This window comes from Platalea leucorodia (genome assembly GCF_965183815.1).
Source record: "Platalea leucorodia genome assembly, chromosome: 1".
NCBI classification, from domain to species: Eukaryota; Metazoa; Chordata; class Aves; order Pelecaniformes; family Threskiornithidae; genus Platalea; species Platalea leucorodia.
This window is the reverse complement of record NC_138823.1, coordinates 131,863,876-131,871,059: the sequence shown is the minus strand read 5'-3', so window position 1 is coordinate 131,871,059 and position 7,184 is coordinate 131,863,876.

The window sequence follows — 7,184 nt, the reverse complement described above, 5'->3', positions numbered from 1 at the left end:
GCTGGCTGTTGCCAAGGTGGATTTCCAACTACAAAAAGATCCAGACACCATGTCTTCATGATGGTCCTCTCCACCAGCCAGCCCAGTTATCACAGTCAAATCTGAGTTACAAAGCCGATGCCCAGGTCTGGTCACACTTTGCTCTCTTCCTTGCCCTCACCTCCTGCTCACATCTCCTTCAGCCCTGGCCTGGGAATGACCAGGAAGCAGCCGTGGAAGAGGCTGGGGTGCTGGCTTTTGAGGGGTTCACAAGGTTTAAGCAAGATTGTCCTTTCCATAGCAGACATCTGGCACATCATGCACAGCATCCTTACACCAAGAAGCAAGACATGTCAGAGACTTCATGAATACCAGGCACTGCATAAGTTGACCAGGCACCTGTAGTACCCAGCTCTGCCAAACTGAGAAATCATGGCTAAATGGCAATAGGAAAACCCACTGCAAGAAAACACTACCAATGAGCAAGCGCTGCCCACTGCCTGCTGCCCCTGCACACCCCTGTGCCAGCTGCTTCCCTCACCCCATCACTCACAGCATCTTCCCCCGAGGGACCCTCTCGGCCTTGGCAGCCAAGTTGGGTCATGCCTCTTGCTCTGTGGTGCTACAGGGTTCCCCCACACGCCACACGGAACAGCCTGATGAGAAGGGAAGTGTCAGTGACTATAAAAATGGAGCATGGATGTCACGCTCTGGTTTCACTGTTTCGAGATGGGCAAGCCATCTGCAGGTGTGTCCCCTCTAGAGAGTACGTACCCGTCTCATTTCCTGCTCCTCTGCCCCAGCTGCAGAGCAGGTGAGCACATCCCTAATGAAAACCTGTGGTGCAGCACAGATTGTGCCCAAATCCTCCAAACTCTCTTGGAAATCCCATCATTTTAAGCAAGACTGCTATGCTCATCACAAGGTCGAGGTGCCAGCCTGGAGGACAGTGACTGCAATGAGGTGACACATGTTTGCACCACAGTGACTGAACATCCCGTTGGAGCTTGTATGCTGGAGCAGTCAAAGCTCAAGGGTGACTGTGGTCTGCAGGAATGAAATGGAGAAGTAGGACGCTTTGTTTGAGGTCTCTTTGTCCCATGCAAGAGGCATTGCAGCAGACCTAGGCAGGGTATTCCCACTGGAAGTCTTTTGCAGTGCAGCTTTTCCACTCAAGCAGACGGCTTACCCACTTCTCTGCTACCCTGGTTTTGTGAGTGCAAACTCCGGTGAAGTCGGGGGAGTTACCCTATGGTTACAAGAGGGTAGCACAACGGGACCAGTTATTGGCATTATGACCCCCATAAGCTATTTTCACCTGGTAGGGCTTTGGTCACTGTAAGGCACATTAAGTCAGAACCACAAAAATAGGTGGGCTTGGGTACTGAGTATTACCTTGCACTTCTGGTTTCTTATCATAAAGAAATAGCTCGTGGCTTTGCCAAGAAACCAGTGCCCTTTAGGCAGCTCTTACCTCCCTCAGAAAAGTAGACAAACCAGCTTTGAGTGAAGCTAGGTATGCAACCAAGCCCACAGTCATTGAGGCTAGAAGAAGTAAGAGTCTTCAGTGTTTTTAGTTCCTCTGCCATACAGGAAACAAAGCTTTGCATACCTACACTTCACCCAAGTGTTTCAGGGCTATTTTTGTCTCCAGAGTTAGACCCCGAGATAAGAAGCCAATGGATTTACGTGCTCTGAAGCACGTAACTGTATTTTAATGCTTGATTAAAACCTACAAGCACTCTAGTGACACCAGCAACTAAATAATGGAAATTCAGAAAACATTATTTAAAGTGGTCCTGATTTTGAGGATGGGGGGGGAAAGAGTACACTGATTACTTTTAATGTGTTCAAGGCAGATACGTGGAAGTGAGGTAGCAGAAGTCACAAGTTAGATGGGCTGCTAATATAGAAAGCAGAGAAACCTATTTTTAAGAATTGTTTAGTTTTTCAGGGAGGGTTGTAATAAAGAAACAGAAAATGGAACAAATACTTCTTTTTTGCAAGTCATCCCTCCTAGGGTTTCCCCACCTGCTGTACAGCAATAAAGCTGTCAGCATTTAAGATACTTATTTTTGGAGCAGACAGATTTTTCAGGGTTTTGCTTTGTATGTTTTAGTTTCACTTGCAAAGCAATCTAAAGAAAGTCACCAGCTGGAAGACCAAAACCTCTCGGTACTGGATGCAGGAGACTTCAATGTTGCATTAGTAGCATTGCTATAGATCAGACAGTCAGAGGTTTTATAAAAGCCCAGATTGTCACTTCTGTTTTGCTCTTGCCTTTTTAGAGTTTAACGGCACTTTGGATTTTGCCTGCAGTTTGTCCAGCAGGGAGCCTGCGGCAGCACTGGGCTGCCTCCCTCCCTTCTGCGTACGCATCAAGTACGGTCTCTCTAAGCCTCCTTGGAATGCCACTGGTGCTAACACTACTCTGTTCTGCTCTGAACCATAAACAATACTTTGAAATTAATCTAAAATCTGCCTCTTTCCTCTCTTTTTAAACTATTTTAGCCATACTGTTTCCTTCCAACTTCATTTCTTGATTTCAGTAATCTGTCACTTGAAGAAACAACTTCCCTTGAAAAGGAAATATAATCATGTTTCACTCTCTGGTCTCTCATGTTCAGCAGCATTTTCCAGGTCTTTCTAGCAAAAGTAACAAAAGATTGCAGGATCCTAGCAGGATCCATAGTTGCCGTAAAAACAAAGGGGTAGTCTTTTCTCAAAGCCACACTGATGCTAAGAAAATGTAAGGGCATAGGGGAGATTTCCAATATGCTGTTTATGATAGACCAAGATGTTATGTGTCCAAAGCCTTAAAAGTGGTTTTTAGATGTATTTTTTTTCTGCTAGGGATAGCAGCATGCCTGTTTCCCCTCCATGTATATATGGTTGTGTTGGCACCTCTGGCATTCTGCAGAGTCTGAACCTGCAATTAAGGGATTTATTCCAGGTTAGAAGAGAAGAACAAAGCTTCCAAGGATGCAGCCTACCTGAGATTATTCTGAGTCTGTGTGATCAAGACAGGTTGAGCGGGGCTGGTGCCAAGTGATAAAAATCATTAGATCCAAATTCAATATCCAGTATTGCCATTGGACCTGGAATTTCTGTGAACTAGTGAAAGATCCCCCATGCATGGGGCTTACAGTATCTGAATGGGTCTCAGAAAGGTGGAACAGGCTGGGAAACTATAAACTGTTGAACATCTAACTATCACAATATCAGAGTTCAGTAATATACAGACTGCCTCTTCTGCATCTGAAAGACATACAAATGAGCTATTGCTATTGCTGAGCTGTCATTGCTATTCCTTCCCCGGCAAGTATGTGGCCTTACAGAAATGGTAGCTGTGCTAAAAACAAAGGAAAAGTTAGGGAACTAGGAAAAAAGAATGATATGACAAGAGAAGAAAAATATAAAGCAAAAATATAGCAGCTTTAGCAAAATCATTACAGTACCTTAGCGGCTAAATGCAAAAGAATAAGATGAACCACAACAGACTGTTTTTTTCATTTTCCTTGCACCTACATACATATTTATGAGTGCACAAACTGAGTACAAAAGAAGCATAAAACATTCCCATTCTGAGCTGATAGCATTTTACATCCATTTTGCCTGGGTCTGGATGACTCCACAGGTTTAGGGGCAAAAAATAGCAAGAGCAGAGTCTGAACACAGTGCAGTGATATGTAGCATGTACAAAGGTAGTTAGTGATGCATATAGATCACATGTGGTTAGAGTCCAGAGATAAAAAGGCAAAAGAAAAATAGGATACAGAAAAAGGTAGGAACTGGTGAAAACTGGAAACAAATTAGGCCCAAGGAGTAATTTCCAGTGAGAAATACTTTCAAGAAAACTGTGATCTCGTTGTGGACAATTTACAAAGGAGATGAAAGATCTTGGATAAATTACTCATTATCCACCAAGCTCTAATTAGAACACACCCACACACGTGTGCAAGGGTTGAGGGGAGCTTTTTTAGCTTATATAAGCAGTTTTGATCTGCCTCCTAAAATGCTGCAGTGGATTGCCAAGGCAAAAACATGGCGCCTCAAGACTTGTCTCAAACTGGAGCTTTCTTAGGATGTTTATCTTGACAAACAGTTTTGAGGGTATCTTCTTGTGCCAAAAAATGGGCAGATGAAAATTCTTCCTGTAACGAAGGAATATGGCATCCCATAGACTGGATTACTAACTGCAGCTATGTATTTCTTGATGACTGGTTATGGCATTAAAATAATTTTCTAGATGTACACCTCAAGGAAACAAAAAAGTAAAAATCACACTTAATGATTGCAGTTCTTCAGAGCCTGCCAGGAGAACTGGATGCCTCAGGATGCATTGATAGCACTGATTCAGTAGTGGCACATAAAATCCATCTGTCCAGAGACTCCATGAGACAAATTTATCATTCAAGTCCAGCATTTTGAAGATCATATTCCAAAACCCATTGCTAGACTAATATTTAATTGATAGTCTTATCCGGCAGCAGAGTTATATGGGCAGACTTTGAGTCAATCAGTTCCCATGAGATTTGGTCCCCTATTCTGTTCATGTCTGGACTTTCTTTTTTGCACAGAGGGGGCTTGTCTTTGAGACCATGAATCTCATGCTTCTCTTTTATTATACCAGCATGTGGAGAACCACATACACAAACATTCCAAAAAGAGGTGTTAAGCATTTGCATTTACTTGATTAATATATGCAAGTAAAGTAGTTGCAATCAGACTCTTATTTGTTCTCAAAAATATGGCCTAAATTCCTGTAGAAAACAAACAAAAAAATAGATTCTAGACAAAAAATGGGATTTGTACACTTACCTCTCTCCTTTCTGCCATGCTCCTGTCATGATTATTGTGAGGAATATGGATATGCTGGCAGATGATACAGAAGCAAAGCGTATTAAATGTTGTCACTACTCATGAATAATGATGGGTTAACCAAAACATAGTGTGTGGCATAGCCTAATTCCTGTCAGAGTGTGGAGGTACAGCGGCTCTGACCCGTGGTGGAGCAGGACAGAGAAGTCCTTGCTCGAGACTCAGACTTGAACCTCTCCCATTCATAAGGAGGTATTTGGTGGTGGAGCTAGAGAGTCAAAGGTGGCTGGGCCCTATGGTGGCAATGTTATTCTTGGGCTTTAACTGTCTTAGTTATTAAGCTCAAAAGAGCATTTGAGGTTGATCAGTTTTATATTCAGAACAGGTCATAAGGCTGCAGGTGAAAAGAAAGGAGTTATGGCGTTAGCAAAGGAAATGTCAATGACGAGCCCCCTCCAGGAGTGACATGACACTTTGAGAAGCTTTGGAAAGAGACTTTCAACCTGTGACCTGTGCAGTCAGGTTTTAAATAATTTAATATCAAAATTAAAATATTGTTTTACCAGGACAAAGATTTCAGCCATGAGAATCTCTGCGCTTACAGAGCTGAATCCAGTGAGGGGAGGCCATGCCATGGTACCAGGAGAGTTAAAGAAACAGAAATTCTCCATATAAATAAGGGAGAGCCGCTCCATTTTCCCTCAAATCCAGCTGTGTGCATTCAGGCCTTGCATTAAGAATAATCTATATACCTGCTTAACTTCAAGAATGAACACTTTCCTCAAAATCTGTGCCCTAAGGCTCAGTCTCCTTTGTCATGCAAGTGAGCTACCTCCGCCTTTTACTGTATAAGCCATGAAAAGAATGATGACGTAGTCTTTTTTTCTCTCATTGCATACCCATATGTTTGTATATTGACTACCTTTGCAGCTAACAGATACACTTATTTTAGGGTTCTTAAACAGAAAACCAAAATCCTGTTGTATCTGCATCTTTCTGATATAGTCAGATGTGAAACGTTTTCTTTAAGTTACTGAAGGAGTAAGTTTTTCTCTGCTTGCCTTCTACATTAACGTTTTTTGAATAATTGATACCCTTCTGGGGAAAAGAAGCAGAGCATTTTCCTCTACCTGCTGATCACTTCTGAAGCAAGATGCAAGACCTGATGGACCAAAACTCCTTTTAGGCTGTATGAAAAGGGCTGATCCCTTAAATTAATTAATTCCTGGTAACAAATAGCAGCCCCTCAGGCACAGCATTTATTGGAATAAACCAACATTTTATTTTGCTTTGTGGAGGAAGTGCAGAAACCACCTATGAAGAGAAACCTAAGACATTGATAGAAGATTTTGAAAGGTATGCATAATTTAAGGACTGCAGTAATTGACATGCCTCCTATTCTTAGATTTCTTTCAAGTCAGGGGTGTGTTTAGTAGATTTGGCTCTTAAATGATAATACATATAAATTAGCTATTCATTCCTGTATCTAGATCTTTGCAAATCGTAACACATTTCTGGAAAGCAATCTTTTTCCATTTTCTAATTGCTGAGCTCGAGGGGTTTTTTTGCTTCTGGAGATTACACTGGTAAATTTTAAATGGTGGTTTCAGTTTGCCTATCCAACAGCAAAATTACAGCTGAAATTTCAGAATAGAATTTGAAAACATTTTCTTCTTGACTTGTATTCTCCTAGTTCTGCATTCCTGGACATGAAAATATCCCTTCATAAAGGCGTAGGAAGCAAGATCCTTGCCCCAAGAAGAAGATAATGTAATCCAAATACAGAGGATAAGAACAAAAAGATCAAGTGAAGAGGGGGTTGCAGGTAGTGCCGGAGGGCACACCAAGCAAAGTCTGAGCGGAAGAACATCATCTGAAGAGAGTTTTGAAAGCAAAGAAGGAAATACCTTAATGAAGGGATGGCTGATCCAAGTGCAAAATGTTGCTTGAGAGTACATAGGACTCAAGGGCAGGAGGAAAGACAAAGAGCATTAGGCGAGAATTAGGTGAGGGCTATGCCTCATACCCATTAAAAGAGGTTTGCTAATGTAATTTCCGCCAATAAAAAGCATGTGCTGGCAAAAATAGTTTTTTCTTCATGAATACATCAGTTCAGCAAGTGATGAACAAGCAGCTTTTTATATATATATACACACACACACATATCTACAGAACCTTTTTGTCAGAGAAAGACGATCACAAAGACAACAAGCAAACCTACTACAATGCGAAAGACCCAAGAAATTTCCTGCACAGACCTGGCCAAAATTATGCCAGCAGACAGTGGAGTGGATGGGAGGCTGCTAGGACAGCTTGCGCTAGCTGAAAGACCTTTCCTTCCATGCAGAAGTGTAGGCAGGCAAAGAATGAGGTAGCCTTGAAAA